Raw genomic sequence first — 10,731 nt, forward strand, 5'->3', positions numbered from 1 at the left:
TAGTAAATACTTAAGATTTAAATTGCTGTGGATTTAGTTTTATAATAAATTGCCATAATTTTTTCCTCCTAAGTGGTTGACCTACACATGCAAAGTTATGGTTATTCCATATCTAAACTCTTATTTGATATTGTCAATCTCTTTAATTTCAGCCATTCTGCTAGGGTATTGGTATTTTCTTGTGGTATTAATTTGTATTTCCCTGATGATTAATTGTCTGGTGTGCATTTATTGGCCATTTATATATCTTCAAATTTGAAGTTTCTTTTGAGATCTTTTTCTGCTCTCTGGGCTGTGTGTCTTCTTATCATTGAGTCATAGGAGCTTTTTTAAAGACATATTTCCTGGATCATATATTTTGGTGGATATGTTTTGTGAATATTTGACTCAATATGTAGCTTGCATATTATTTTCTATATGGAGTTTTGTGATACATTTTAAATTTTGATGACATGTAATGGATCAACTTTTTTTTTTATGATTTTACCTTCTGTCAACTAAGAAATCTTTGCCAACCTCAAGGAAATGTTAGAATCCTTTATAAGTTTATTTTTTCCATTTCCTCTAAAAGCTTTAACATTATAGCTTTTAATTGTATGTCTGTGATACATCTCAAATTAGTTTTTGTGTACAGTATGAGATAGACAGTCAATTCATTTTTTCTTCATATGGATATCTAGTTTTTTCAATGGTATTTGTTGAAAGATATTTTCCTCCCACTGATTGTGTCGGTACCTGTGTTGGAAATTGGGTGACTGTGTTAAGTGAGGATCTATTTCTATACTTTCTGATTTGTTTCATTGACCTATTTATGGATCATTATGCCAGTACCATACAGTCTTCATCATTGCAGCTTTTTATAGTAAGACGTGAAGTTAGGTAATATGGTCCCTTCAGCTTTGTCCTTTTCCAGGATTGTTTGGATGTATATCCTTTGCAACTCTATATAAATTTAAGAATTAGTTTTGCAGAACATTCTGCTGGGATTATGATGCAGTTGCATTGATTCTGATGATCCATTTAGGGAGCTCTGACATCTTAATAATATTAAGTCTTCCCTTCCTTGAATACGATGTATCTTTCAATTTAATTTCCATCACTTTTAAGGGAAAGGTCTTGTCTTATTAAACTTACTTCTAGAAGTATTTTATGTCTTTTGAACACTTGTAAAATGAATATTTTGAAATATTCTCTTCCAGTTTTTTGCCTCTAATAGAAACTTTTGTATATTGACCTTGTATTCTGCTACCTTGCTAAAATTCACTTATTCTTGTAATTGTTTTATAGAATTTTCAGAATATGCTATGTACATAATCATTATCTGCATAAACAGTTTACTTCTTTCTTTCCAATTTTTATGTTTATTGTTATCTTGTATCATTATTTTGGCTAGGATCCCTAGTATAATGCTTGAATACAAGTGGTGAGATTAGGCATTTCTCTCTTGTTCACATCAATGTGGAAAACATTCAATATTTTGCCAGTAAGCGTGGTAACAGCTATGGGAATTTGAAGTTTTATTCTAATTTAGCTTTGTTGACTATTTGATTCTGACTGGATGCTGACTTTTGTTGAATATCCTTTCTGCATCTACTGAAATGAGCACAGGATTTTTCTCCTTTGTACTGTTAATATAGTGTTAATAAATTAAACCAATTTTGCATTTCTGAATTAAAGTCTACTTAATGATATATTATCCTTTTTATACATTGTTGGATTCAAATGCTTCTGTATTCCTGAGTGATAGTGGCCTATAACCTATATACATTTATATAAAATATTATATAAATTTATGTAAATATATATTTATACATAAATATATATTTATGATAAAAAGTATACATAGACTAATATTTATATATATAAAATTATAGTGAGTGAAGAAGTGTCCCCTCCTTTTTTTTTTCCCCCTCTAAAGAATATATGTCATTTTGGTGCTGTATTTTCTTTATTAGATAGAATTTACTAGTGAAGCTATCTGGGCCTGGAGTTTGGTGGTATGAAAATGTTTCAAATATATATGTTTATATATGAATCAAATATCATATACATTTGGATTGTATACTGTAACATTGTACTACACTGTGGAAACTGGATTCTGTTCTCTTTCTTTGAGGAAGGTTGATATTTTTGGATTCAGACTGCAGACTGTCGGATGGGAATGCAGAACTTAGTTTACCTCTTAGTTGGACTTTTACATTTATTTTTGTCATACATGATTGGCAGATTTTATACACAAAATGTGGGGCTCCCCAAGTCTAACTGTCATTTCTAGCATTCCTCCCATTGATTTCAGCACTGTGTTTGCCTCAAACTCTGCTACTCAGCTAAAAAGCTCTACAGTCAGTAAATTCACCCAGGCCATTCCCTTCTTCCAAGTCTTGACTCCCTTCTATAAAATCCCTTTGATTTTGAGCTTTATACAGACTTTAGATGGTTGCTTTTTGTATTTTGTTCCACATTTAAGAGTTTATAGTTGTTTACCTATAGACAGCCTATTAGGAACTTAATTAGCTCTACTTGCAAAAACTGAGGATATACATTTTAGTAAACAGAAAACTGTTATGAACATTTTATAGACATACTAATTACTAAGCAAAGCATGGCTTATGGAAACTTTCATTAATTAATTTTCCAGGCTTGATGTGCACTGTATGCGCCGTATGCAGTAGGAGGAAAGGTGCAGAGACTCTGTCCCTGTCTCTAAGGAGTTCATAGTCTAGCAGATGCTTAATCTGAAGTTAACACTCTGCTGTGTATAAGTAATTATGTGACAGAAAGTGTTTGAGCTAAGTATATGGAATAAACCTCAAATGTTGTTTTTCAGTGTCAGCTTTGAGGAGAATAGGGGAAGACAGATTATAATTGCTGCGTCTCACAGAGAGCAGAGTCCATTTCAAGTCCTTATAATGTCTGAAGTAGGCTGCTTGAAAATCTGCTTTCAGAATTCAGAAAAGGATGTTTCTGCTTAGCAAATTGAGCATTTGAATCTCAAACCAGCCTTGTGTAGAGGCTAATATAGCACTCACATCAGTTCTAAGAAAAAACTTTGATGCTGGTATCAGTTAATAGGCTGAGCTGGAGGAAGCTGGCAGTACTCGCCCCTCTCGAGTAGCAGTGGGTGGGCAGCTTGGTGTGGGATTGAGGGCACAATACCTGTTCAGAGAATGTGATTCCATTAACTGAATAATTTCTCTTCTCTTAATGAACCTATTCAACTCTCTTTCAATGGCACAGCGTTGGACATGAGTCCTCAAGTGTTCAAACCCAAAGTACATTTGCTCTCTTGAGTATGTGTGCAAGATTGTAAAGTATGAAACTCAAACACTGTTTCATGATTTTTTTTTTTTTAAGACTTTAAGCTGTAGAAATTCTCCTCCATATTACTTGTGGGTAAACTCTAATTCTTGGTTCTGGACAGTGACTAGATGTAAGAATTAACCTAAGTGCCAAATCTCCATTGGAACAAGGCATGCTGTCTATGAGGACCTTGAATGCCTTGTGGTTTAGGTTTTACATTGATTTTTTTTTTTTAATAAACTGTTTCTTCATCATTGAACCCATCTATCTATTCATACACGTAACATTTATGGAGGGTCTTCTCTGAGCCAGGAATTGTGCCTGGAAAACAAACTGATTAAAATTTGCTTTTTTGCACAAGAAGTTCTAAGTTTTGTGGGGCATAGAGATGAATCACCTAATGAGTATAATACAGTGTGAGGAGCTCAATGTTGGGATGCTCTGGAAGGATACAGGATCACGTGACAGTCTCAGAAGCCTTCCCTAAGGCTGTGAAGGAGCTGGCAGGGGAGGGGTCCGAAGTGAGACCGGAAGATGGAGGGATGGCCATGACAGAGGGACACAGGCACAGGGTGTTTGAGACACCACCAGCCCCGTCCTTGGCTAAGCAGCGTAGTTGCAAAATGATGTGCGGGTTTCCATTAAGGATTTATAAATAAAGTGAAATGGGACCTGTGTACAGGGACTACCCCCGTCACTGTATATATTAGTATAAGGTAGGGTTGGCCAGTGGGGACTGCTTTAGAGTCTGAGGTGGCTCTCCAGGTGTTTAATTATTTTAAACTTTATCAGGAGTCGGAACGCCGTGTGTAAAGTCTTAAAAAACTTGTTATATAAAATTAAGCTATATCTTATCTCTATATATCATTATACATACATGATCTACCACTATGGTAAGATTGTCTTTATTTTGTGCTCAGTTGTGAGTTGTGTCTGACTCTTTGCAGGCTCTTCTTGTCCATGGAATTTTTCAGGCAAGAATAGTGGAGTATGTTGCCATTTCCATCATACTGTAAAATAAAAAAGGAGAAGAAACATGTAAAACATATAAAATTCTAGTTGAACATTTATTTAAAAAAAATAACTTAAATCTTAAGAGCAATTATTTTCTGGAGGATAGGCTTCTATGCTATTTTCTATTTTGAAAATGAAAGTGTTAGTCGCTCAGTCCTGTCTGACTCTTTGCAACCCCTTGGACTGTGTAGCCTGCCAGGCTCCTCTGTCCGTGGGATTCCCCAGGCATGAACACTGGAGTGGATTGCTGTTTCCTCCTCCAGGGGATCTTCCAGACCCAGGGCTCGAACCCAGGTCCACTACATTGCAGGCAGATTCTTTACCATCTGAGCCACAAGGGAAGCCCTTGTTTAGAAGTTTTCTACTTTACATAGGGCTCCCTGATTAACTCAGTTGGTAAAGAATCTGCCTGCAATGCAGAAGACCCTGGTTCATTTTCTGAGTTGGGAAGATCCACTGGAGAAGGGGTAAGCTACCTACTCCAGTATCCTTGGGCTCCCCTTGTGGCTCAGCTGGCAATGTGGGGGACCTGGATTCGATCCCTGGGTTGGGAGGATCCCCTGGAGAAGGGAAAGGCTGTCCACTCCAATATTCTGGCCTGGAGAATTCCATCGAGTCCATGGGGTCATAAAAGTTGGATACCACTGAATGACTTTCACTTTCACTTTACATATTACTATACTATAATGTTTTAACAATAACTTGGTGTCACTTTTATAATTAGGTTAAAAAACACATTCCCATTTGGGGGGAAAAACATGCCCCAGATTGTTAATTTAGGAGATACCTGTGTACTATTACTGTGATTTTTAAGATTTACTGTACTGATTTAAACTCTACAGGTTTAAATGAAATTTATTAGTTTTCTTAATTTGATCATTGTTTAATCTCTTAAAGCATTCTAATGCTTACATATTATTTTCAGTAACTTTATACTAATATGGGTTCTTACATTAAATCTTTTCCTATTATATGCATATTTTAATTTGATATATTTACTATCTCACAGAAGTTCTTCAGTTAAGAGTCTTTGAGGGAGAAGAGAAAAGTGTATATAAAAGCATGTTTCCTCTGGAGTTTGAAATAAAGCTCAGGAAACTTCCTTTGCTAAGGTTGGCTCTTGTTTTTCCCTTATAGTGAACTGCAGATAATTAAAAATCCGTGAATCTGCTACTGGTGGAAGACTATTTCATAAAAGTCATCTTGTCTTTAAATTTTTCATAGAGTAGTAAATATTTGACAGTCATATTGTTGTGTTAAAAGTTGCCTTTTCTGTGATAAGGCAACGATCATTGCCCCTTGTAGCATTCATTAAATCTTGGGGCCCTGTGGGGAAGCGGAAGGACTGCTCTGGAGCAGAGAGCCTTATTAGGAAGACCTGTGGCCCACAGGCCTCTGCTTCACTGAGCCTAGGTCCCCTTCCAGGCCAGTCCCTCCCATCCTGACCGCCTGCATCTCACAGTGGGCTAGAGGGAGGTGCGCTTGTAAGGAGAGATGAGTCTCTTCCCAGGCTCCTTTTGTTCTTTCCTCAGAGGTCTTCTCTGGGCCCTTGAGGTCTTCTGATACTCACCCCTGTGTCATGAGAATTGGAAAGTTGATATTTGTGAATATCATAGCTTTCAAAAAATATTGTGAAGGAATTTCAAATCTTATGCTATGACTTTCCCCTTATTCTCTTTTAAAATGCTTGATTATTGATCCAGAAAGTAGCCCCTTAGCTTTAGAATTATTAAGCAGAGTTCAGAAACAGCCACACATATATAGGGGCTCATGAAAGAATTTATTCTTTTTTTTTAGAGGTTTATTGTTTTTATTATGGGCTTCCCTGGTGGCTTAGACAGTAAAGAATCTGAGTCAAATGAGTAATTAAAAACTTTGGTTGTATATAGCACCCCCGCCCCCCGCCCCCGCAATCTCATTACATTTAAAATCTAGAAATGCTACCATTATATGTACTTTGGTCACAGTGGAGTACATTAAGAAATTGAAGTCTGTGATGGATACTTCCTATGTCAGTCTTTTTTTTTTTTTCCCCCATCACTGCTTCCTTTTGAGAGGTGATGGAGAATAGGTCTTTTAAGTGTATTGCTGAGCCAAAAGGTAAAACAATTTTAGTGCTTAGCAGTGTATTACTGGCTTAGGTGTCTTAAATATTATTGTACTGCTTATTTTGGCCCTGGGCCCCGTGAAGCCCTCCAGGTTGAATCAACTGAAAATTGCGTAGCTGTACTGTTGGACACAGGAAGTATAAACAGAGCTTATCCCGTCTCTTCACGGATTTCCCCCCTACCCCACAGGAGTGAAATGGCAGAAATTCAGTAGATGGCCCAAAGAATGAACTTTTATGAAAACAAGGGATTGACACACAATTACAGGAAGCCAGGGGCACTTAGTATATATCCCGAGACGGTGGCAGAGGGAATTGGGTAGCTGTGGCAGTCAGCCCTCTTGGTGAGGCCCTGGCTCTGCCACATGGGCCTGTTTGACACCAGGGCCGGCACAGCTGTTCCTCTGTCTCCGCCCTTCTCTCCTTCTGTCCTCTCCCTCTCTCCCTCTCTCTCATCAGGCTAAATGCCTACCACACCGCCTCCACCTCGCTGTCCTGCGGACTTCTTATATTTACTTCTTATATCTTAGATTATACGTGCCCGTAAGTGAGCTTCATACTCTTCTGGGCAAACCTGGACCTTTCCCTGTGCTCCTTTGTCTGTGAATGACAGACAGCACACGTATCTAAGAGCCCATGCCTAAAACTAGCACATCATTTTTGTCTATTAACTTCTTCTTCGTTTACCTTTCCCAGTCGATTCTTGAAATGCAATGACATGCATTTTGTAATTTCTACTTATAAATTATTTCTCACTCTCTGGATTACATTGCCACTCCTTAACTTAGACCATTGTCATCCCTCACCAGTCCTTTGTAATATCCTCTTATCCATTTTCAAATCCTCCATCCCATTCTCCACATTTGAAGCCAGACTATGCAGTCTGAGATTTTCTGGATTAACAGTTTCAAACTTACGTATAAATGGGCTTCATTGCTTGTGTTATTTGTTTTGTTGTCCACCCATCCCCACACCCCCACCCAAAGAATATAATCCAGCTTTGAGCATACAGAGATTAAAAAGCACGTGAGTGGGTGATTCAGATGCTGTATCACTTGCATGTGTCTCTGCATGTGTGATTTTCCCGTATCATCTCCTGAAGAAGTTACTTGTATATTTTGCTTGACTAATTTTCAGAGCTGCTGATGTCTAAATAAGTAGGACTGTTTACCATTAAAGTAGATGCTGTGTTAAAATTACAATCAATGGTGTAGTACCAGATAATCTCAACCACTACCGATAATGCTTAGTGATTTGTGGTTGGCAAAGTAATAAATCTAAATAATAGTATTTGTATAGATCTAATGTGTTGCAGTGATTTCTGCAGCAAAGAAAATCAATACAAACTATGTTGACCAGTGCCATTTGATTCGGGGCAAAATAAACTTTAATTGCACAAGTGTTTATTGAGAAATCATTGTGCAGGAAAGATGATGAATCAAATAAGGGTCCTGATTACTCTCCAGGGATTTACAGTTGAACAGCAGAAACAGGGTAAATTTATTCCAAATGACAGAGAGTAAAGACCGTACTAACATAAGAGAGGTAAATGGACACTGCAAGAACTTAAAAGAGTGAGGGAGAATTATTTCTGGAGAAAGAATTACAGGTGGAATTAAATGTAGTCCCTAAGCCTTTGACTATGTGGATCATGATAAACTGGAAAATTCTGAAAGAGATGAGAATACCAGACCACCTGACCTGCCTCTTGAGAAACCTATATGCAGGGCAGGAAGCAACAGTTAGAACTGGACATGGCACAACATACTGGTTCCAAATAGGAAAAGGAGTACGTCAAGGCTGTATATTGTCACCCTGCTTATTTAACTTCTATGCAGAGTACATCATGAGAAGCGCTGGGCTGGAAGAAGCACAAGCTGGAATCAAGATTGCTAGGAGAAGTATCAATAACCTCAGATATGCAGATGACACCACCCTTATGGCAGATAGTGAAGAGGAACTCAAAAGCCTCTTGATGAAAGTGAAAGTGGAGAGTGAAAAAGTTGGCTTAAATCTCAACATTCAGAAAACTAAGATCGTGGCATCTAGTCCCATCACGTCATAGGAAATATATGGGGAAACAGTGTCAGACTTTATTTTTGGGGGCTCTAAAATCACTGTAGATGGTGACTGCAGCCATGAAATTAAAAGACACTTACTCCTTGGAAGGAAAGTTATGACCAACCTAGATAGCATATTAAAAAGCAGAGACATTACTTTGCCAACAAAGGTCCGTCTAGTCAAGGCTATGGTTTTTCCAGTGGTCATGTATGGATGTGAGAGTTGGACTGTGAAGAAAGCTGAGTAATGAAGAATTGATGCTTTTGAACTGTGGTGTTGGAGAAGACTCTTGAAAGTCCCTTGGACTACAAGGAGATCCAACCAGTCCATTCTAAAAGAGATCAGTCCTGGGTGTTCTTTGGAAGGAATGATGCTAAAGCTGAAACTCCAGTACTTTGGCCACCTCATGTGAAGAGTTGACTCATTGGAAAAGACTCTGATGCTGGGAAGGATTGGGGGCAGGAGAAGGGGACAACAGAGGATGATATAGCTGGATGGCATCACTGACTCGATGGACGTGAGTCTGAGTGAACTCCGGGAGTTGGTGATGGACAGGGAGGCCTGGTGTGCTGCAGTTCATGGGGTCGCAAAGAGTTGGACACGACTGAGTGACTGAACTGAATTGAACTGAAGTATAAGTTCAGGATGTTAACAAGCAGAGATGAGAGGGAAGCGCAGAGTAACTGTGGGGCCAGAATTATTTAATTATGGGATGTAGACTGTGGCAGTCGTTGGTGATGACTAGCATGGAAAGCCTTTGGTACTGTACTTGTGCGTTAGACTTTATATAGCCTAGGGAGGCCTGGAAGATTTATGAGAGATATAAATAAGCAAGTAGAATGTATAGTAGGAAGTATTCTGCATTATAAAAGATCTTACCTTGTTTTTAAACTCAACATTTAAGAATGATTAATTTAAACTCAAGTTGGAAATTGAACTTCCATGTAAAAGTGATTGTTATTTTTAGAGGTGATTATCAGAATCATGAAAATTATTGTCAGTAATCCAGAGCTTGATTCAATAACTAAGTATCCTGAGAAAGAAGTGTTTGGTTACCAAAGAGGCTGCTCTGTTTCATGTGAATGAAACAGTCCACAGTCTGTTGTTAGGTTTACCACTGTTTGGAGTTTTGCATTTATGACATTGACTTAATTCAAATGAGATTAGTGTTCTGAATAGAACTAGAACTAGAAGGTGGGTTTGTTTATTTATTGTGAAGTGAAGTGAAGTCGCTCAGTCTTTTCTGACTCTTTGTGACCTCATGGACTGTACCCTACCAGGCTCCTCTGTCCATGGGATTTTCCAGGCAATAGTACTGGAGTGGGTTGCCATTTCCTTCTCCAGGGGATCTTCCCGACCCAGGGATTGAACCTGGGTCTCCCGCATTGTAGACAGACGCTTTACCATCTGAGCCACCAGGGAAGTCCTTATTTATTGTGTTAGTGGCTAAATTATTGGAACCTAAAGTGGCTGGTAAAGCTAATGAAAATAGTGAGCTGGTCTTTTGTTTCAAGAGAAGATAGGTTAAAACAAACCTCATTTATTGTCTTTTGATTCTTGCCATTGGACAGTAATTAGGTGAATATGGAGATGATGAACCAAATGTTGTTTCTTGACAGTTTAATTCTTCTCCCCAGTAAGTCTAGAGAGAGGATGTGGGGTGGTGTTTTCTAGAGAGGGATGTTGAGTCCAGCCTTACATATGGGTGCTAGAAAAACATGCTAGAATATCTGTTGTAATATATGTAGCCTATGGTTTCTGCATCTCAGGCCTTACTTTTATTAACTTCTCATGTGTTAATCTTTACAGTTTTAGGAGGAGGGAAGCATGATCTCCTATTTACATGTGAAAAACTAAAGAACAGAGAAGTTGAGTAACTTGCTAAATGTTACGCAGGAAGTCACAGGCATTTGAACTGAAGAAATCTGGCTCCAGAGTCCATGGTCTTGTTCAAGAAATTAAGCTTTGTTTATTACACAGGTTCAGGCTAGTACTGTTACCTGGCTCATGTGAGTGCCAGGCAGTGAGACAGGATCCCGGTGTGAAGAGGGAGTTCTCCACTGCAGGCCCTCCCGCCAGGCTTTAGTCACTCACTTGCTTTCGGTGGTTGGGGCACATAGCTGCTAGATATGTCTGGTTATGGGTGCTTGGATTGCGTCTCCTAGTTAACTTACCTTTCAGTACACAAAGACTGTCGCCAAAGAAACTGCAACTTCAGGGCCACTGGAGATGCAGTTGAAGCGACCAGG

At 38.5% G+C, this 10,731-nt stretch overlaps 1 protein-coding gene across 1 annotated transcript in view; it reads left to right on the top strand.

The window, feature by feature from the left end:
• Nucleotides 1–10,731, top strand: part of KHDRBS3 (KH domain containing, RNA binding, signal transduction associated 3) — a 98,704-nt gene that overhangs the window by 9,372 nt on the left and 78,601 nt on the right. The gene's annotated exons all lie outside the window — the stretch shown is intronic.

The sequence above is a fragment of the Bison bison genome, unplaced genomic scaffold, assembly GCF_000754665.1.
Source record: "Bison bison bison isolate TAMUID 2011002044 unplaced genomic scaffold, Bison_UMD1.0 scf7180017864036, whole genome shotgun sequence".
Lineage (NCBI taxonomy): Eukaryota > Metazoa > Chordata > Mammalia > Artiodactyla > Bovidae > Bison > Bison bison.